Source organism: Ailuropoda melanoleuca, chromosome 5 (genome assembly GCF_002007445.2).
Source record: "Ailuropoda melanoleuca isolate Jingjing chromosome 5, ASM200744v2, whole genome shotgun sequence".
Taxonomy (NCBI): domain Eukaryota; kingdom Metazoa; phylum Chordata; class Mammalia; order Carnivora; family Ursidae; genus Ailuropoda; species Ailuropoda melanoleuca.
In genome coordinates this window covers 90,317,196-90,340,467 of record NC_048222.1, presented here as the reverse complement: position 1 = coordinate 90,340,467, position 23,272 = coordinate 90,317,196, and the positions used below count along the sequence as shown (strand labels likewise).

The 23,272-nt window shown below is 35.4% G+C and overlaps 1 pseudogene; it reads right to left on the bottom strand.

The window, feature by feature from the left end:
- Window positions 1-2,523: 2,523 nt before the first annotated feature.
- Window positions 2,524-23,272, bottom strand: part of LOC109491239 — a 170,181-nt pseudogene continuing 149,432 nt past the window's right edge.

Sequence of the window (23,272 nt, the reverse complement as noted above, 5' to 3'; positions counted from 1 at the left end):
GGCCATTCATTGCTCTCAGTAATGCTTAAGGCAGGTTCAACTGTTACAGCCTTATCTTCCATTTATCTTCTGGCTTCTTCTAGCCTTTTCCTCCCAAACCAATGATATGATCTGGTCAAATTATTTTGAACAAACCCTGGATGCTTTAATCCTGTTTATCTCGTCCCTTCCCTCAGTTTTGCTACTCTTGCATGCCTGTTTCTAGATGTATTTCTCAACACTGCATGATAGAAAGTGTATGGATTTGAGGGTCAATATCTGGGCTTAGATAAGGACTCTGCATAGAGGTAGCTGTGTGAAAGATGTCTGTTTACTTAAATTGTCTGGGCCTCAGTTAATTGGCTTGTGGTAGGATTAAATTATATCAAGTGTGTAGGGTATCAGGTACATAGTGCATGCCAGTTAGTGATGTGCTTTTCTTTCTCAGCCTATCCAAATCTCCAGATCCTATCTCAAATTTTATCTCTGTCAAAGAAATTTCTTTGAGTCATGGGAATGGATTTTCTTTCTCTCCTAAATTTATTTCACTCATTTTATACTTAGACTTTTTTTTTTTTCTTCAGCTTTGGGAGGTCTTTTTTTATGTATATATTTTGTTTTATTGATTCCATTAGATTGCAAACTATTCAACTACTCTTATCCCCACAGTCATCTGGAAGAAGACCTTCAAGAATATGTTATTTTTAATTTATTAAAGTCATTTTAGCATTACTTTATCCAAGTTGTTTTATATTTGTTGTTTTTACCTATAAGTGTAAAAAATTGAAACATATTTTAGAAACACAATTTAAAACATTTTTCTATGTGATTGTAAATAAAGGAAGGCAAATTTAAAAATACAGTAGTTTATTATTTTTTTATAAAAACTTCTGCAATAACAGGTGATTGTGTTGCCTGGTACCATATATTTTATGAATAACAAAAAGTAGATGATTAGTCAACTCAAAATTTCCATTGCAATTAAAAGTAATTGAGTTAACTAATGCATGCCCAAATGTATTTCTGTATGCATATTTATTCTAAGTTATTTGTTTTCATTTTTTAATTTTTTTTAATTTTTTTAAAAGATTTTATTTATTTATTTGACAGAGATAGAGACAGCCAGCAAGAGAGGGAACACAAGCAGGGGGTGGGAGAGGAAGAAGCAGGCTCATAGCAGAGGAGCCTGATGTGGGGCTCGAACCCATAACGCCGGGATCACACCCTGAGCCGAAGGCAGATGCTTAACCGCTGTGCCACCCAGGCGCCCCTGTTTTCATTTTTTTAAAAAAGATTTTATTTATTTATTTGACAGAGACAGCCAGCGAGAGAGGGAACACAAGCAGGGGGAGTGGGAGAGGAAGAAGCAGGCTCATAGCAGAGGAGCCTGATGTGGGGCTCGAACCCATAACGCCGGGATCACACCCTGAGCCGAAGGCAGATGCTTAACCGCTGTGCCACCCAGGCGCCCCTGTTTTCATTTTTTTAAAAAAGATTTTATTTATTTATTTGACAGAGACAGCCAGCGAGAGAGGGAACACAAGCAGGGGGAGTGGGAGAGGAAGAAGCAGGCTCATAGCAGAGGAGCCTGATGTGGGGCTCGAACCCATAACGCCGGGATCACACCCTGAGCCGAAGGCAGATGCTTAACCGCTGTGCCACCCAGGCGCCCCTGTTTTCATTTTTTTAAAAAAGATTTTATTTATTTATTTGACAGAGACAGCCAGCGAGAGAGGGAACACAAGCAGGGGGAGTGGGAGAGGAAGAAAGCAGGCTCATAGCAGAGGAGCCTGATGTGGGGCTCGAACCCATAACGCCGGGATCACGCCCTGAGCCAAAGGCAGATGCTTAACGACTGCACCACCCAGGCGCCCCTAAATTATTTGCTTTCAAATACAAGTACTACCGAGAAAGAGAAAAGCAGTGCTGGCATTTAGGAAGTAGCCTAGTATGCTCAGCTAGGTCTTACGTTCTAGGCTGAATATAAAATAAGTCACAGAATATCAACATTAAACAAGGCTGCTCTGTGACCGTGATGAATCAAGACAAAAACAATATCATTCTGTAATTATACCTGAATGTAGATAAAACACGAACATTGTCCAAAACACAAAAATGGCCAAACATACTTCTGTCCTGGCTAATATAAGTGACTGTGTGTGTGTGTTTTTAATGAAATAGAGCTTTGGCCTAGACCTAGTCTTTTCTAGATAGATTTGTTAAAAACTAATCATATGAATATCCGTACCTCCTTATAACAAAGCAAGTCTCACTTTCCTAAATGCTACAAAAAATGAAATGACTAAACACAAACTCAAACCCTATAATTCCTTTCTATTACTCTCTTACTAGGATACCCCCAGTACATCCTGGTGCCAAGTTGTCAGGTTTCCAGTGAAATATTTACATCGACTGTGTACTGAAATGTTTCTCTAGCTATGTGACTCCATAGGCAGCTGCTGCTGCTGCCTTTTCCTCTTCCTCCCCCTTCTCTCCTGCTCCCTCCCCTGCCTCCTCTTACAGAAGAGCCAAGTTTTTATTTGTTCATTTCTTGAACTTGAAGTATTTCTCAATGGCGTCCTTGGCTTGAGACTCTTTGCCATAGTCCTTGACTACCACACAACTGCAACCAACCACTTTCAGCATTTTCCCTCTGTCAGTTTTACAGAAGCTTACCTATTCCCCGGGTTTCTTGTTATCTACCTTGACGAAGTTGTTTTGATGTTCAGCACAAAGGGCCTCCACCAATTCGTCATACATAAGCTCATTACAGATGGATGCCAGCACACAAAGATGGGCTTGACACTTGTCTAAAGCTTGGGCAGCTTTGCAAATTCCAGGTGCTAGGCCATCATGGACAAGAGCAATCTTTACCACCTCTTATAAAGTAGCATAAGTGTCCATTATACTTCCAGCATCAATGTCTTCCTCAGCATTAGAGGATCTTTATTTTGTTGCTCACTGTGACAGGTTTTCAATCTTTGTTAAATTCCATGTCTCTAGGAAGGGTCCTCACATCAATGAATTACTTCTCACCCAGTCTGGTATTCAGCTGTCTTGATCAACCAATCCCAGGGGTATTTCTCTGCCAGCTTGTTTTTGCAACTCCTTCAATATATAGTTTTTCTCCTTTTCCAAGCCCAGAAAATGTCCATTGGAATTATGATAGTATTCAACCCTAATTATAATCAGAGCCAGTGCCCTCATGGATATCAATTCAGGTGTCCTTATCCCATATTTCAGGGTCCTACACCCTAAAGATAGCATGACATATCCATATTGGCTGAACATTCAAATGTCTGTAGCTCTGTGACATTATTGCCTTTTCAAATCATTGCCCAACTGTAACAGCTCTTCTAATGAAGGAGATAAATGTCCCTTTGTAACTTACCGAAGAAGTGCTCTGACTCTCGCACTTCACCTTGAATTGTCAGGAGCCCTTAGTTTCCTCCTACCTCTCTAAAGGACTTTGACAACTAAATAGTAACCAGTCAACTCCACTGTCTTTGCAGACACCCTACAAATTCCCCTCCTCTAGTATTTTACAAATGTCTGAACATCACACCTATACTCCCCTTGCATCTGCCATTTTCTCATATCACCATTAGTAAAAACTTTTGCAAATGGCTGCCACCTTGTGTGACTGATTGTCTGTGTCCCATGATGCAGAACGATGTACTTTTTGCCTTTCCAGCAATGAGTGAGCCAGTCAAAAATCCCCTATTAATATATGTTTTTAGACAACTCTTGGTACCATTTGCGTTTGTTCAGGTCAGCAGAGAAGCAGACACCAAGTTTGGTAGTATGTACAAGATATTTTGGAGGAAGAAAGGAGGTGAGGACTTCAGACAATGATGCATATTTTACACCATGTAAGGTAGGACAAAAAGAAGGAAAGTAGGAAGTATCCAGAAATCTATATAGATACAAATCTATCTAGAATAAGACTAGGTCTAGGCCAAAGCTTTATTTGGTAAAGAAACCACAGTCACTTATATAGCCAATCTGACAGGCGTGAGGTACTATGTCATTATAGTATTGATTTGCATTTCTCTGATGAATTGTGATTATTAAGATCTTTTCATGCACCCATTGAACATCTGTATTTCTTGTTGAAAACAATGTATATTCAAGTAAACTGCCCATTTTTAAATCAGGTTATTTCATTTTTAAATTTTTTAACGTTTTAATTCAAGTATAATTAACATACAGTATTATATTAGTTTCAGGTGTACAATAAAATAAGTCAACAATTCTACATATTACTTAGTGCTAATCACAATAGTTGTTCCATATATGGGTGACATTATATGGTATTTGTCTTTCTGACTAACTTCACTTGGCATTATACATGCTAAATCTATCCATGATGTTGCATATGGCAAGGTTTCAGTCTTTTTTATTTTTATGGATGAAAAATATTCCACTGTGTGTGTGTGTGTGTGTGTGTGTGTATTTATAAACTCATTCTTTATTCATTCATCTATGAATTGACACTTGGGTTTCTTCCATGTTTTGATATTGTTAATAATGGGGAAATATGGGGTGCATATATCTTTTTAAATTAGTATTTTTATATTCTTTGGGTAAATAACCAGTACTGGAATTATTGGACAATATGGTGTTTCTATTTTTAAATTTTTGAGGGACCTCCATACTATTTTCCACAGTAGCTATACCAATTTGCAATCCCACCAATGGTGTATGGGACTTTCTTTTTCTCTACATCCTTGCCAACACTTTTTTTCCCTTGTGTTTTGATTTTATCCAATCTGACAAATGTGAGGATGTGGTTTTGATTTGCACTTCCATGATGACTAGTAATGATGAGCATCTTTTCATGTGTCTGTTGACCATCCATATGTCTTCTTTGGAGAAATTATTCAGGTTTTCTGCCCATGTTTAATTAGATTATTTGTTTTTTTGGTGTTGAGTTGTATAAATTCTTCATATATTTTAGGTATTAACCCCTTATCAAATATGACATTTGCAAATATCTACTTCCATTTAATGGCTTATCTTTTTGTTTAGTTGATGGTTTCCTTCAATGTGCAAAAGCTTTTTATATTTTGGTGTAGTCCCAATAGTTTAATTTCGCTTTTGTTTCTTTGCTTGAGGAGACATATCTAGAAAATTGTTTCTACAGCTGGTGTCAAAAAAATTACTGCTTATGTTTTATTTTAGGAATTTGTATGGCTTCTGGTCTCACACTTAGATTTTTAATCCATTTTGAGTTTATTTTTGTGTATGATGTAAGAAAGTGGCCAGTTTCATTCTTTTGCCTGCTGCTATCCAGTTTTGTCAACATCATTTGTTGGAGTCTGCCTTTTCCATTGTATATTCTTATCTCTTTTTTCATAGATTAATTGACCATGTAGGTTTATTTCTGGGATCTATACTCTGTTCTATTCATCTGTGTGTCTACTTTTGTGCCAGTGGCATACTATTTTGATTACTACAGTTTTATAGTATATCTTGAAATCTGGGGTTATGATTTGTTATTCAAGTTTGTTATTCAGTTTGTTATTCAAGATTGCTTTGGCTATTTGCAATCTTTGTAGTTTCATCTAAATTTTAGTTTTTTGTTTTTTGTTTTTTTTTTAAAGATTTTATTTATTTATTTGACAGAGATAGAGACAGCTAGCGAGAGAGGGAACACAAGCAGGGGGAGTGGGAGAGGAAGAAGCAGGCTCATAGCAGAGGAGCCTGATGTGGGGCTCGAACCCATAATGCCGGGATCACACCCTGAGCCGAAGGCAGACGCTTAACCGCTGTGCCACCCAGGCGCCCCATCTAAATTTTAGTTTTATCTGTTCTTCTGTGAAAGATGCAAGTGGTATTTTGATAGGGACTGCATTAAATTTGAACATTCCTTTGTGTATTATGAATATTTTAACAATATTTTTTCTCCCATTCCATGAATATGGAGTACTTATCCATTTGTTTGTGTCATCTTCAATTTATTTTGTCAGTGTTTCATAGTTTACACATCTTTCACCTCCTTCATTAAGTTTATTCCTACATATATTATTTTTGGTGCAAATTTCATTGGGATTGTTTCTTTATTCCTCTTTCTGCTCCTTCACTATAGTGTAGAGAAATGCGACAGATTTTTGTATATTGATATTTTATACTGTTATTTTACTGAATTCATTCATCAATTCTATCTAGTAGGGTTTTTTTTGTGGAGTCTTTTGGGTTTTCTATATATAGTATGTCATCTACAAATAGTGAAACTTTTACCACTTTCTTACTAATTTGGATGCCTTTTATTTCTTTTTCTTGTCTGATTGCTATGGCAAGGACTTCCAGTACTATATTGAATAAAGGTGGCAAGACTGGATTCTCTTGTCTTGTTCCTGATCTTAGAGGAATAGCTCTCAGTTTTTCACCACTGAATATGATGTTGGCTGTGGGTTTTCATCTATGACCTTTATTATATGAAGGTATGTCTCCTCTAAGCCTACTTTGTTGAAAGTTTTTCTCATGAACATATATAGTATTTTGTCAAATAATTTTTCTGCATCTATTGAAGTTATCATACAATTTTTATCGTCTCTAGTTGATGCTCTAAATCCTGTTGATTGATTTGTGAATATTGAACTATCCTTGCATTCCTGGAATAAATTCCATTTGATCATGGTAAATATTTTTTTAACGTATTGTTTGATTCAGTTTGCTAATATTTAGAGAATTTTCGCATCTACGTTCACCAGAGATATTGACCTGTAGTACTTGTTTATTTGTTTGTTTTTGCTTTTTGTAGTGTTTTTTTGTTTTGTTTTGTTTTTTGTTTTTGTTTTTGTTTTTGTTTTTGTATCAGGGTAATGCTGGACTCATGGAATGAATTTGGAAGCTCTCCTTTCTCTTTTATTTTTAAAAATAGTTTGAGAAGACAAGGTATTAACTCTTCTTTAAATATTTGGTAGAATTCATTTGTGAAGTCATCTGGTCCTGGACTTTTGTTTGGGAGTTTTTTTATTACTAACTTAATTTCATTGTTAGTAATGGTCTGATAAAATTTTCTACTTCTACTTCAATCTTGAGACATTTATGTTAATTTTTCATTCAAAATGAAGTGAGTTAACATATAGTGTAGTAGTGGTTTTAGGAATAGAATTTAGTGATACATCACTTACATATAACACTTAATGCTTCTCCCAACAAATGCCTTCCTAATGCCCATCACCTACTTAGCCCATCTTCCCACACACCTCCTCTCCAGCAACCCTGTTTGTTCTCTACAGTTAAGAGTCTCCTATGATTTGCCTCCCTTTCTATTTTTATCTTATTTTATGTTTTCTTTCGTCCCTCAATGTTTACCTGTTTTTTTTCTCAAATTCCACATATGAGTGAAGTAATATATTTGTCTTTCTCTGACTGCCTTATTTCCCTTAGCACTATATACTCTAGTTTCATCCATGTTGTTGCAAGTAGCAAGATATCATTCTTTTTGATTTCTGAGTAATATTACACACACACACACACACACACACACACTCACACACGTATATATAATCATATCTTTTTTTATCCATTCACCAGTCAATGACATTGGGCTCTTTCCATAGATTGGCTATTGTTGATAAGACAGCTATAAACATTAGGGTGCATGTGTCCCTTAGAATCAGCATTTTTATATCCTTTGGATAAATATGTAGTAGTGCACTTGCTTGGTCATAGGGTAGTTCTATTTTTAAATTTTGAGGAACCTCCATACTGTTATCCACAGTGACTATACCAGTTTGCATTCCCACCAACAGTACAAAAGCATTCCCTTTTGCGACATCTTGGCCAACATCTCTTGTTTCCTGAGTTGTTAATTTTAACCATTCTGACAGATATGAGGTAGTATATCATTGTGATTTTGATTTGTATTTCCCTGATGATTAGTGATGTTCAGTACCTTTTAATGTGTCTGTTAACAAACTCAACATCTTCTTTGGAAAAGTGACTATTCATGTCTTCTGTCCATTTCTTAACTGGATTAGTTGTTTTCTTGGTGTTGTGTTTGATAAGTTCTTTATAGATGTTGGATATTAATCCTTTATCCGATATGCCATTTGAAAATATCTTCTCCCATTCCATCAGTTGCCTTTTTCTTTTGTTCGTTGCTACCTTCACTGTGCAGAAGCTTTTCATCTTGATGAGATCACAATAGTTCATTTTTGTTTTTGATCCCCTTGCCTCCAGAGACATGTCTAGTAAGAAGTAGCTGCAGGTGAGATCAACAAAGTTGCTGCCTGTGTTCTACTCTAGGATTTTGATGATTTTTGTCTCACATTTAGGTTTGTCATCCATTTTTTTAAAGATTTTTATTTATTTATTTGACAGAGATAGAGACAGCAAGCGAGAGAGGGAACACAAGCAGGGGGAGTGGGAGAAGAAGAAGCAGGCTCATAGTGGAGGAGCCTAATGTGGGGCTCGATCCCATAACTCTGGGATCATGCCCTGAGCCGAAGGCAGACGCTTAACCACTGTGCCACCCAGGCACCCCTGTCATCCATTTTGAATTCATTTTTGTATATGGTGTAAGAAAGTGGCCCAAGTTCATTATTCTCCATGTTGTTGTCCAGTTTTCCCAACACCATTTGTTGAAGAGATTGTCTTTTTTTTCAATTGGATATTCCTTCCTACTTTGTAAAAGTTTAGTTGACCATATAGTTGTGGGTCCATTTCTGGGTTCTCTATTCTGTTTCATTGATCTATGCGTCTGTTTTTGTGCCAGTACCATATTGTCTTGATCATTACAGCTTTGTAATATAGCTTGAAGTCTGGAATTGTGATGCCTGCCACTTTGGTTTTCTTTTTCAACATTACTTTGGCTATTCGGAGTCTTTTATGGTTCCATACAAATTTTAGAATTGTTTGTTCTAGCTCTGAAAAATGCTGGTGTTATTTTGATAGGGATTGCATTGTATGTGTAGAGTGCTTTGGGTAACATAGACATTTTTAAAATGTTTGTTCTTCTAATCCATGAGCATGGAATGTTTTCCCACTTTGTGTCTTCTTCAGTTTCTTTAATTTCTTTCTCTGGTTTTCAGAGTACAGACCTTTCCCTCTTTAGTTGGGTTTATTCCTAGGTATCTTATGATTTTTGGTACAATTGTAAATGGGAATGATTCCTTGATTTCTGTTTCTCTTTCTTTTGCTTCATTATTGGTGTGGAGAAATGCAGCAGATTTCTGTACATTGATTTTGTATCCCACAACTTTACTGAATTCATGGAGCTAACCATCATCCATCATCAGGATTTTTTTTTTTTTTTGGTGGAGACTTTCAGGTTTTCTACATACAGTAAAATGTCTTCTGTGAAGAGTGAAAATTTGATTTCTTCCTTGCCAATTTGGATGCTTTTTTTTTCTTTTTGTTGTCTGACTGCTGAGGCTAGGACTTCCAGTGCTCTGTTGAACAACAGTGGTGAGAGTGGACATCCCTGTTGTATTCCTGACCTTAGGGGGAAAGCTCTCAGCTTTTTCCCATAGAGTATAATATCGCCATGAGTCTTTTGAATATGACCTTTATGATGGTGGGGTATGTTCCTTCTATCCCTACTTTCTTGAGAGTTTTTATCAAGAAAGGATGCTGTATTTTGTCAAATGCTTTTTCTGCTTCTATTGAGAGGATGGTATGGTTCTTATCCTTTCTTTTATTAATGTGGTATACTGTGTTGATTAATTTGTGATTATTGAACCATCTCTGAAGCCCAGCAATAAATCCCACTTGGTCGTGGTGAATAATCCTTTTAATTACTGTTGGATTCCATTAGCTAATATCTTATTGATAATTTTTGCATGTTTTCCATGTTCATCAGGGATAATGGTCTGTAATTCTCCTTTTTAGTGGGATCTTTGTTTGGTTTAGGGATCAAAGTAATGCTGGCCTCATAGAAAGAGTTTGGAAGTTTTCCTTCCATTTCTGTTTATTAAAACTTCAGAAGAATAAGTATTCTTTAAAATGTTTGATAGAATTCCCCTGGGAAGCCATTTGGCCCTGTACTCTTGTTTCTTGGGAGATTTTTGATTACTGAGCAAATTTCTTTGCTCATTATAGGTCTGTTCAAATTTTCTATTTGTTCCTGTTTCAGTTTTGGTAGCTTGCATGTTTCTAGGAATGCATCCATTTCTTCCAGATTGTCTAATTTATTGGCATAAAATTGCTCATAATATGTTCTTATAATTGTTTGTATTTCTTCAGTGTTGGTTTTGATTGCCCCTCTTTCATTTGCGATTTTATTTATTTGGTTCCTTTCTCTTTTCTTTTTTATAAGTCTGGCTAGGAGTTTACCATTTTGTTAATTCTTTCAAAGAAGCAGTTCCTAGTTTTGTTGATCTGTTCTATTATTAAATTAATTTCTGCTCTAATCTTATTTCCCTTCTCTTGATGATTTTAGGCTTCATTTGCTGTTCTTTTTCCAGCTCTTTAGGTTGTGCATTTGAGACTTTTCTTGTTTCTTGAGGAAATCCTGTATTGCTATATACTTCCTTCTTAGGACTGCTTTTGCTGCATCCCAAAGGTTTTGGACTGTTGTGATTTTTCATTTGCTTCCATGTATTTTTTTAAAAATTCTTCTTTAATTTCTATTCATTCTTTAGTAGGATGTTCTTTAACCTCCATATATTTTTGGTCCTTCCAAATTTTTTCTTGTGGTTGACTTCAAGTTTCATAGCATTGTGGTCTGGAAACATGCATAGTGCTATTTTAATCTTTTTGTTCGATGAAGGCCTGATTTGTGACCCAGTATGTGATCTGTTCTGGAGAATGTTCCATGTGCACTCAAAAAGAGTATGTATTCTGCTGCTTTAGGATGAAATGCTCTGAATATGTCTGTTAAGTCCATGTGGCCTAGTGTGTCATTCAAAGCTATTGTTTCCTTGTTGATCTGCTTAGATTATATGTACATTGCTGTGAGTAAAGTATTAAAGTCCCTTACTATCATTGTATTAGTATCAATGAGTTTCTTTAAGTTTGTTATTATTTGATTTATATATTTGGCTGCTTGCAAGTTGGGGGCATAAATATATACAATTGTTATATCATCTTGGTGGATAGACCACTTTATTTTGATATAGTGCCCTTCTTCATCTCTTATTACAGTCTTTGGTTTAAAATCTAGTGTGTCTGTTATAAGTATGGCTACTCCTGCTTTCTTTTGATGTTCGTTAGCATGATAGATGATTCTTCACCCTCTCACTTTCAACCTGGAGGTATCTTTGGGTCTAAAATAAGTCTCTTCTGGGGCACCTGGGTAGCGCAGTCATTAGGCATCTGCTTTCAGCTCAGGGCGTGATCCCGGCGTTACGGGATAGAGCCCCATATCAGGCTCCTCTGCTGGAAGCCTGCTTCTTCATCTCCCACTCCTCCTGCTTGTGTTCCCTCTCTCGCTGGCTGTTTCTGTCTTTGTCAAATAAATAAAATCTTAAGAAAAAATAAAAAAAATAAAAAAAATAAAACAAGTCTCTTCTAAGTAGCATATCAACAGGTGTCTTTTTTATCCAGTGTGATACCTTATGTCTTTTGATTGGAGCATTTACATTCAAAGTAATTATTGATAGATATGGATTTAGTGCCATTGTGTTACCTGTAAAGTCGCTGTCCCTGTAGATTATGTCTCTTCCTTTCAGTCTCTGTTTTTTGTTTGTTTGTTTGTTTAGTTTTGGTTTCTCTTTCCCACTGAATGAGTCCCTTTTAATATTTCTTGCAGAATTGGTTTAGTGTTCACAAACTCCTATTGCTTTTGCTTGTCTTAGAAATTATTTCTCCTTCTATCCTGAATGACAGCATTGCTGGATACAGTATTCTGGGCTGCATATTTTCCCATTTAGCATATTGAACGTCTCATGACACTTCTTTCTGGCCTACCTAGTTCTGTGTACAGATCTGCTAACGTTAAGTGTCTACCCTTTTAGGTTAAGGCCGTTTTGTCCCTAGATGCCTTCAGATTTCTCTTTATCATTGTATTTTGCAAGTTGCACTATGATATGTCTGGGTGTTGGCATGTTTTTGTTGATTTGAGGGGAGTTCTCTGTACCTCTTGGACTTGAATGCCTGTTTCCTTGCCCAGATTAGGGAAGTTCTCAGCTATACTTTGTTCAAATAAAAACTCCTGTCCCCTTCTCCCCACTCTTCTTCTTCTGGGACTCCTATAAAATGGATATTATTTCGCTTTGTAGAATCACTGAGTTTCTTAAATCTATATTTGTGATCTTACAGTTCTCTTTCCCTCTTTTCAGCTTCATTATTTTATCTTCTATATCTTATTTGTTTCTCTGCTTCTTCCATCCTTACTGTGATTACATCCAGTCAGTTTTGCATCTGTTATAGCATTTTTATTTTGGCCTGACTAGATTTTTGGTCTTTTATCTCCATAGCCAGAGCTTCTCTGGTATCTTCTATGCTTCTTTCAAGCCCAGCTAGTCTTCTTATGACTGTTGTTCTAAATTCTTGTTCAGATATATTGCTTTTATCTGTTTTAAGCAAACCCCTGGCTGTGATTTCTTCTTGATCTTTCTTTTGGGGAGAATTCCTCCATCTCATCATTATGTCTAGGTTTCTCTCTTTCATATGTTATGAAATCTTGTTGTTTCCTACTCCTGAGAATAATACTATATTAAGAATTGGTTATACATTGTCCAAGGCCTGGTGCTTCAGGAAGTGTTTCTGGTGTACTCTTCTGTTTGACTTGCGGGAAAGAGCAGCCAAAATAAGTTCTCTGCAGAGTTCCTCCTTTCTTGCAATGGGGAGTGTTTGTACCTTTAAGTATGTGTGCTTTGATTTGTTTGAGACATCTGATTAAAAAAAAAAGGCTGATTGAAGAAAAGGAAAAGAAACATAAAAGCAAGCAAACAGACCAACAAAAAAGTATAAGCCTTATTCCAAAGAAAAAGAAAGAAGGAAGGAAAAAAAAGAAAAAAGAGGCCCGATACAAAAAATGAAAAGTAAACAAATCAATAAATGAACAAAAACCTATAAGCCTGATTCCAAAGAAAGAAAAATAATTAAAATTTAAAAATAAAATAATACAAAAAAATACAAAATACAAAGGAAAGAAAAGAAAGAAACCCTGGTCCTATTTCCACCAGAACTGATGCTGATGCTTTGATGTACTCTATGATCAGTGGACTCCATACACGTTGCGGACCTGCTTTGGTCTTCTGAGGGAGAGGCCTGCTGCACTGGCTCACAGTCAGACCTGCCCAAGAAAAGACAGCTCTGCAGGGTCGGTGCAGGGGGTGGGGTTTGGCATAAGTGACCCCAACCTCCCCTGGAGGCAGGTTTCTCTCTGAAGTCTGACCCTGTTGGTGGGCATGGGAAGGGGGATGTACAAGATGGAATCACCCCACCCTCTCATCTCGAGAGAGAGGAACTTGTGGCTGCTGATTTCAGGAGGCCCTCAAAAAAAAAGTGAACAGTATCCCCTCCTGTGTCCCAGGCTTTTGTCAGGTCCTTGCCCTCAACTTGTCTGTGCCTGGGATATTGGCACAACTAGAGCCATAGTTCTCCTGTGTTTTATCTCTGGCCAATGGCTGGGTTTCAAATTTCCAAATATTAAAGGACCCAATAAAACAGGGGCCTACTCTCCTCCCAGAGGAGAGCTTCACAGTACTGTGACAGGCCCCATTCTGTCCCCAAAAGGCAGTCACATGGTCACCCAGGTGCCTGGAGTCCATGGTGAAGCACAGCAAAAAGCTGTGACCAGGTTTTTTGCCCTCTGCACACTCCTCTGTCCCTTTCTGTTGAACGGCCACTCAATGGAACCTGGTGGAGCTTTTGTCCCTAAAGAGGCAATATACACTTTTCCAAATCTACTCCAGGAAGAGAAACATTCTATCCCAGTGTGACCCAGGAGATCCCCACACCACAGTGTCTTGCACGAACCATAAAGGTTGCTCTCTCTCCTACTCTCTCCCTCTTTCCTCAATTTCTTTCCATGGAAAGGTTTCCCTTCCCTCTGCAGCACCATGGCTTTTATCTCCTACAGTTCATATTTTTGAACCTTGATCTGCCTTATTCTATCCTTCCAATTATGCAGATTCATTTCTTAATCCTCAGATTGATTTCCTAGTTGTTTGAAATGATTTGATGTTGAACTTGCTATGTTCAAGGGATGAGGCAACCCAGGGTCTCCCATGCCATTGCACCATCTTAACTCCTCCATGCCTTGAGAGGTTTTTAAGAATTTATCCATTGCTTCTGTGTAGTACAATTTGTTGACATAAGCTTTCATAATATTCTCTTGTAATCCTTTGTATTTCTGTGGTGGTTCTATTTCTCCTCTTTCTGATTTTGAGATCTCTCTCTCCCTTTTTTCCCCCCAATGAATCTGACTAAGGGCTTATCATTTTTGTTGACCTTTTCAAAGAACAATCTCCTGGTTTCATTGCTCTGTTCTACTGGGGTTTTTCGTCTTGATTTCATTTTTTTTCTGCTTTAAGCCTTTAATCTTTTTTATTTCCTTTCTTCTGCTGGTTTTAGGTTTTGTTTGTTCTTTTTGTAAATCCTTTAAGTGTAAGGTTGGGTTGTTTTATTAGAGGGTTTTTTTTTTTGTTTTGTTTTAGTTTTGTTTTGTTTTGTTTTTTTCTTCTTGACATAAGCCTGTATTGCTATAATCTTTCTTCTTAGAACAGCTTTTGCTGCATCCCAAAGATTTTGGGTCATTGTGTTTTTAATTTTCATCTGTATTTGACCCATTTATTGTTTAGTAGCATGTTATTAAACCTCCATGTATTGGTGTTCTTCCCATATTTTTTCTTGTGTTTGATTTCTCATTTTTTGGCATTGTAGTTTGAATAGATGCATGATATAATTTCAGTCTTTTGAATGTGTTGAGACTGGCTTTGTGGCCTAACATGTTATCTAATCTGGAGAATGTTTCATATGCACTTGAAAAGAGTGTGTATTCTACTTTTTATGGTGGGATATTCTGAATATATCTGTTAAGCGCATGTGGTCAAATGTGTCATTCAAATCCACTCTTTCCTTGTTGATTTTCTGTCTGGCTGATCTATCCATTGATGTAAGTGGGATGTTAAAGTCCCTTATGATTATTGTATTACTGCTATTACTACCGTTATGGTTATTAATATTTACTTTATGCATTTGGGTGCTCCCATGTTGGGTGCATGAATATTTATAATTGTTATATGTTCTTGTTATATTGTTCCCTTTATGATTATGTGTGTCCTTCTTTGTGTCTTGTTAGAGTCATTATTTTAAAGTCTACTTTTTGCAATATAAGTATTGCTGCCTCAGCTTTCTTTCCATTTGCATGATGTTTTTCTATCCCTTCGCCTTAAATCTTCATGTGTTTTTAGATATGAAATGAGTATGTCAGCAACTCATAAATGGATTTTGCTTTTTATCCATTCAGTCTCCCTATGTCTTTTGATTGGAGAATTTATTTCATTTACATTCAAAGTAATTATTGATAGTTTTGTGGTTATTGTCCTTTTGTTACTAGCTTATAGTTACTTTTGTAGATCTTCTCTGTTACTTTCTTCTCTTACTTTCTTGCCTTGTGAGTTGATGGCCTTCTTTAGTGATATGCTTCAATTCCTTTCTCTTTATTTTTTCATATCTATAACAGGCTTTTAATTTGTGGTTATCAATAGGTTTGCATATAATATTCTATGCATATAGTAGTCTATATTAGATTGACAGTCGTTTAAGTTTGAACCCATCCTAAAAGCACTAAAATTTTAATCCACCCTACCCTCATGTTTTATATATATTGTGCCACACTTTAAATTTTTTATTTTGTGAATCCTTTGACTGATTTTATAGATAAAATTGATTTCACTGCTTTTGTGCTTTAGCCTCCATACTGATTTTATAAGTGATTAATCTATTACTTTATTATGTTTGTATGTACCTGTGAATTTTATTTTCCTTTTCTTAACTCTCAATAATGGCCTTTCCTTTCTACTCAAAGAATTTCCTTTAACATTTCTTTTTTTTTTTTAAAGATTTTATTTATTTATTTGACAGAGACAGACAGCCAGCAAGAGATAGAACACAAGCAAGGGGAATGGAGGAGGAAGAAGCAGTCTCCCAGCAGAGGAGCCCGATGTGGGGCTCGATCCCAGAACGCCGGGATCATGCCCTGAGCCGAACACAGACACTTAACAACTGCGCCACCCAGGTGCCCCTCCTTTAACATTTCTTGCAAGTCTGGTTTAGTGGTGATGGATTCCTTTAACTTTTGTTTGTTTAGGAAATCTTTTATCTCTCCTATTCTGAATGATTGCCTTACTGGGTATTCTTGGATATAGATTTTTTCCCCATTCAGCACCATTCTTTTCTGGCTTGGAAAGTTTCTGCTGAAAAATCCCCTGATAGCCTTATGGGGTTTCCCTTGTATGTTACTCCTTCTTTTGCCTTAATGCTTTTATTTTTATTTTTTCTTTATCACTATATTCTGCCAATTTAATCACAATGTCTTGGTGTGGATATCCTTTTGTTAAATTTTTTAGGGGTTCTCTGTTCTCCTGGATCTGGATATCTATTTCCTTCCCCAGATTGGGAAATTCAGCTATTTCCTCAAATATATTTTCTGCCCCCTTTTCTCTCTCTTCTTCTCTGAGACTTCTATAATATGAATATTGTTACATTTAATGAAGTCACTAAGTTCCCTAAGTCTATTCTAATTTTGTATAATTCTTTTTTTCTCTTGTTCAGCTTGATCACTTTTCATTACTGTCTTCTAGGTCACTAATTCATTTCTCTTCTTCTTCCGTTCTGCTATTTATTCTATCAAGCATGTTGCTCATATTGTTTATTGAGCCCTTTATCTCTGCCATTTTATAACTTATCTCTATGTTACAGGTCTCACTCATGCCTTCCACTCTTTTCTCAAGTTCAATGAGTAACTTTATGATCATTACTTTAAAATTTCTAACAGCCATGTTACTTATATCTGTTTCACTTAGATCCCTGGCTGTGGCCTTGTCCCCTTCTTTCATTTGGGATAAATTTCTATCTTTTCATTTTGTCTAAGTCTGTGTGCCTATTTCTCTGTTTTTGGAAAGCCAACACATCTTATTCTTGAGGGCATTGTCTTTATGAAGAAGAGGTCTTATAGTCCCCTGCTGTATAGGGCCCCTGTTCTCCAGGGCTTGGCACTTCTGGAAGTTTCTCCTGTGTATATTGTATGCACTCTGCTGTTTTGTCCTGCCTGCCTTATCCTTCAGGCCAGTTGTCTGTGGAGGCTCTATTTGCCTACTGGGGGCAATTTCTGGTCCCTGTCCTGAATATGGAACATTTTAACTAGGTGTGTTCTGGTCTGTTTGTGAAACGAGACCTGTTGCCACTGCCACCACCAGAACCACGGCTCTGCAAAACTCCTGCATTGGTAGACATGGTTTGAGCAGGGGATTGGGCCAGTCGTCTGCTGGAGGGGACCTGCCTTGCTGGGACTGAGACAAATGTGACTAGGAAGGGCCATTCCGTCAGAGTGCAGAGGGGCAGGACTTGGTGTAAGCACATTAGGTAGCAAGTGTTTGGTTGTGCTGGTTCCAGCAGGCAGCCCTACGCTTTTGCTGAGGGGTGCTGGAAGGAAATGGTTAGTGCAAGAAGGGGTCTCTCTCTGAATGCTTTCTCTCTGGGTCATGCTCCAAAGTGAGGAAATTAACAACTCACTGTGTTCCCCAGCTGCTCTTCAGAAAACTGTTTCCACATTACATATCTGTGGGTTGTTTGCCTGCTTTTGCACCAAGAGCAGTGCAATGTCCTCTGGGCTCTAACTCAGTGAGGTCTGATCACCTTTAAAAACTTCAAGCTGTAAGCCCTGTTAGTAGCAAGAACTCATCAAATTTGGCCCCTCTCACACAATGGGTATTTATTTTCCCTGTGTGCTCCATTGTGTGCTAATCTGTTTCATCCTTCTGCATGACTGTGGCTCCCTCCCCCCAACAGTGACCATGATCTGTCTCCATCCCAACCATGTGTTCATAATTCCTACCTTCTTTGATGTGGCCTCTTCTCTAACTTTAGTTGTAGAGTTTGTTCTGCCAGTCTTCAGTCAATTTCTTGGGTGTTTAGGTGATCTGACAGTTACTAGTTGTATTCATGGGATGAGGAAATCGTAGGCTCTTCCTACTCTTCAGGCATCTTATATCAATCTGTTATCTATTGTCTTTTTTTATAATAACCATTCTAACAGATGGGAGGTGGTATTTCATTGTAGTTTTGATTTGTAATTCTCCAGTGATTACTGTTGGTGTGCAACTTTTCACATTCTTATTGACAATTTGAATATCATCTTTGGGAAAAAAAATGTCTAGTCATTTACCCAGTTTTAAATTGCATTATTTGCTATTTTCCTATTGGGTTGTATCACTTATTTGTATATTATGGATATTAACCCCTTATTAGATATATGGTTTGCAAATATTTTCCCCGTCTCATTAATTTTTTTTTTGTAATTCATTGATTGCTGTGCAGAAGCTTTTTAGTTTGATGTTGTCCTGTTTTTTTTTTCTATTTTAGCTTTTGTTGCCTGTGTTTTTTTGTCTTATCTAAGAAACCATTGTTGAAATCAAAGTCAAAGATCTATTTCCTATATTTTCTTTGAGTTTTATAATTTCATTCTTATATTTGTCTCTGGTCCATTTTGAGTTAATTTTGGGTGAATGGTGTTAGAAGTATAATTTCCTTTTTTTTTTTTTTTTGCATATGTCTTGCACTTTTCCCAACACCATTAATAAAGAGCCTATCCTTTTTCCATTGTGTGTTCTTCTCACTTTTGTCAAAAATTAATTGAACTTACCTGCATGGGTTCATATCATGGGTCTCTATTTGAATGCACTATTCTCTGTGACTGTTTTTTATGGCAGTAACATACTGTTTTGATTGCTATAGCCTTGCAATATAGCTTGAAATCAGGGATAATGATACCTCTAGGTTTTTATTCTTTTTTTTTTTTAAAGATTTATTTATTTATTTATTCGACAGAGATAGAGACAGCTAGCGAGAGAGGGAACACAAGCAGGGGAGTGGGAGAGAGAAGCAGGCTCAGTGCGGAAGAGCCTGATATGGGGCTCGATCCCACAACGCTGGGATCACGCCCTGAGCCGAAGGCAGATGCTTAACCGCTGTGCCACCCAGGCGCCCCTCTAGCTTTTTATTCTTAAGATTTCTTTTGCTAATTGGGGCATTTGTGATTCCAAGCCAGTTTTAGAATACTTTTTTCTATTTCTCTGAAAATTGCCATTGGAATTTTGATAGGAATTTCATTGAACCTGTATATCAGGTGACATTCTCACAGCATTAATTCTTCTAAGCCAAGAAAATAGGATATCATTACATTTATTTTTGTCATTTATTTTTTTAATCAATGTCTTAGTTTTAAACCTAAAAATGCTATGGTGACATTCTCACAGCATTAATTCTTCTAAGCCAAGAAAATAGGATATCATTACATTTATTTTTGTCATTTATTTTTTTAATCAATGTCTTAGTTTTAAACCTAAAAATGCTATGGTGACATTCTCACAGCATTAATTCTTCTAAGCCAAGAAAATAGGATATCATTACATTTATTTTTGTCATTTATTTTTTTAATCAATGTCTTAGTTTTAAACCTAAAAATGCTATGGTGACATTCTCACAGCATTAATTCTTCTAAGCCAAGAAAATAGGATATCATTACATTTATTTTTGTCATTTATTTTTTTAATCAATGTCTTAGTTTTAAACCTAAAAATGCTATGGTGACATTCTCACAGCATTAATTCTTCTAAGCCAAGAAAATAGGATATCATTACATTTATTTTTGTCATTTATTTTTTTAATCAATGTCTTAGTTTTAAACCTAAAAATGCTATGGTGACATTCTCACAGCATTAATTCTTCTAAGCCAAGAAAATAGGATATCATTACATTTATTTTTGTCATTTATTTTTTTAATCAATGTCTTAGTTTTAAACCTAAAAATGCTATGGTGACATTCTCACAGCATTAATTCTTCTAAGCCAAGAAAATAGGATATCATTACATTTATTTTTGTCATTTATTTTTTTAATCAATGTCTTAGTTTTAAACCTAAAAATGCTATGGTGACATTCTCACAGCATTTAATTCTTCTAAGCCAAGAAAATAGGATATCATTACATTTATTTTTGTCATTTATTTTTTTAATCAATGTCTTAGTTTTAAACCTAAAAATACAGGTCTTCATAGACCTGAATATACAGATTTTATACCAACTTGGTTAAGTTTATTTATAATATTTTATTGTTTTTGATGCTATTGTAATTAGGATGACTTTCTTCTATTTTAGATCACTGTTAGTATATAGATATGCAAATAATTTTTGTGTATTGACTTTGCATCTTACAACTTTATTGAATCATTTGTTCTTAGTTTTTTCATAGTATCTTTATGGCTTTCTACATTTTCTATGTATAGATCATATTCTGTACAAACAGATATAATTCTACTTCTTCCCTCTTTCTTAGATATCTTTTATTTCTTTTTATTGCCTAATTGCTTTGGCTTGGGCTTCCAATACTATGTTAAATAGAAATGGCAAGAGTGGGCATCTTTGCCTTACCAGTTGGAGAAAACGCTTTTAACTTTTTACCATTGAGTATGATGTTATATGTTGACTTGTCATATATAGTCTTTATTAAGTTGAAATCCTCTTTTTTCTACACTTAATTTGCTAAGAGTTTTTCATCAAAAGGGATCTTGAGTTTTGTCAAATGCTTTTCTCTATGTCTTAAGATGATCATAATATTTATATACTTTATTCTCTTAATGTGATGTATCGTATTTATTGACTTGCACATTGTTGAATCATCTCTGCATCCTGGGGAGGAATTCCCTTTTCATGGTGTATGAGACTTTTATGTGCTCTTTAATTTGGTTTGTTAGTTTTTTGGGTTTTTTTTTCCTCTTTGGGGATTTTTCCATTAGTTTTCATTAGGAATATTGGACTGTGATTTTATTTTCTTGTAATGTCCTTATCTGGCTTTGGTATTAAGATAATGTTGGCCTTATAAAATGAATTTGGAAGTGTTTCTTCAAATTTTTGGAAGATTTGAGAAGGATTAATATTAATTCTTCAAATGTTTGGTATAATTTATCTATAAAGCCATCTAGTTCTGACCTTTGTTAGGAAATTTTTGATTACTGTTTTAATTCCTTGCTTACTATTACTCTGTTCAGATTTTCTATTAGTTTGGTTTAATTTTTGTAAGCTGTATGTTTCTAGGAATTTGTCCATTTTTTAAGTTATTAAATTTGTTGGCATATAGTTTTTCAGTCTTTTATGATCCTTTATGTTTCTTTGGTAATGGTATATCTCTTCTTTCATTTGTAATTTTACTAATTTTGGTCACCTGCCTTTTTTTTTTCTTAGTATGACTATAGATTGTCAATTCTGTTTATCTTTTCAAACAACCAATCTTACTTACAATGAACATTTCTATTACTCTTTAGTCTCTATTTCCTTTATTTCTATTCTAAGCTTTATTCTTTCCTTTTACTAAATTTGATCTTAGTATTTTATTTTCTGGCTCCTTGAGGTGTAAGGCTAGATTATTTATTTGAAATATTTATTTTCTTAATGTGGATGTTTATCCCTATGAAATTCTTGCTTAAACCTGCTTTTGCTGCATGCCATGTTTTGCTATGTTGTGATTTCATTTTCATTTGTATTAGGATTTTTTTTAAATTTCCCTTTTGATTTCTGCTTTGACCCATTATTTTTTCAGATGTTGTTTAATTTCTACATATTTATGAATTTTTTAGCATTCCTCTTGTTAGTGATTTCTATTATGCTATTGTGGTCAAAGAAGACTTGATGTGACTTCAATCTTCTTCAATTTGTTAGGACTTGTTTTATGACCTAATATATAATCTATATAGAGAATATTCTGTTTATGCTTGAGAATACTGTGTATTCTTCTGGTCTTGGATGAGATGTTCTGTATATGTCTGGTAGGTCCATTTGTACTTAAGTATAAATGAAGTCTATTTTCTTACTGGCTTTTCTGTCTGGATGATCTGTCCTTTGTTGAAAGTGGGATGTTGAAGTCATTTACTTTTAATGTAATGTCTATTTCTCCCTTCATATCTATTAGTATTTGCCTGATATATTAGGTACTGCAATGTTGGTTGCATGTATATTCATAATTGTTACAACCTCTTGATTAATTCACCTCTTTTATTATTATATCATGATCTTCCTTATCTCTGGTTACAGTTTTAACTCAAAGTCTACTTTGTCTAATATAAGTATAGCTAACTTTGCTCTCTTTTATTTTCACTTACATGGAATTTATTTTTCCATTCTTTCACTTTCAACCTATGATTGTCCTTAAAACCTAAGTGAGTCTCTTGTGGGCACCATGTAGTTGTAGTTGTTGTTGTTCTTGCTCTTGCTCTTGTTTCATCTACTCAACCAGTCTTTGTGTTTTAAGTGGAGAATTTAAACCACTTACATTTAGAATAATTGTTTATAGGTAAAGACTATTGCCATTTTGTTAGCTGCCTTTTGATTGTTTTATAGTGCCTTTGTTCATTTCTTCCTCTCTTGCTGTCTTTCCTTCTTTGTGAATTGTGATTTTTATTATAGAAATATTCTTTGATTCTTTTAATATTATTTGTGTATCTATTACAAATTTGTGTATCTATTCTTTCTGATTACCATGAAGCTTTCATAATATACATTGTAATAGTATATTTTAAGCTAATAACAACTTAACTTCATCTGCATAATTTTTTTTACACATATAGTTGCCCCTTCTACATTTTTTGTTATCACAATTTACATTTCCTAATGATGTTTATTTAAAGAAAAATAATGTAGCTATAGTTATTAACACTTTTGCTTTTTAATCTATGTGTTAAGACTTCAAAGTGATTTACACACCACAATTGAAGTATTAGAGTATTTTTAATTTGACTATAAATTTACCTTTACTGGTTAACTTTATACTTTCATATGTTTTCATTTTATTAATTAGCCTCCTTTTATTTCAGCTTAAAGAACATCTTTTAGCATTTATTGTAAGGAAGGCCTAATGCTGATAAATTTTCTCAGCTTTTGTTTGTGAAAGTCTTTATGTCTCCAATTCTGAAGGGAGTCCTTGTTTGGTAAGGAATTCTTGATTGGCTGTTTTTAATTTGAGTACTTTGAATATCATCCCACCCAGATGGTCTGCAAATTTCTGTTGCAAAATCTAATAGCCTAACTGGTGTTTCCTTGTATGTAATGAGTCCTTTTTTCCTCTTGCTAATTTCAGAATTATTTTTCCCCCCAGAATTTGATTATAATGTGTTTCAGTAA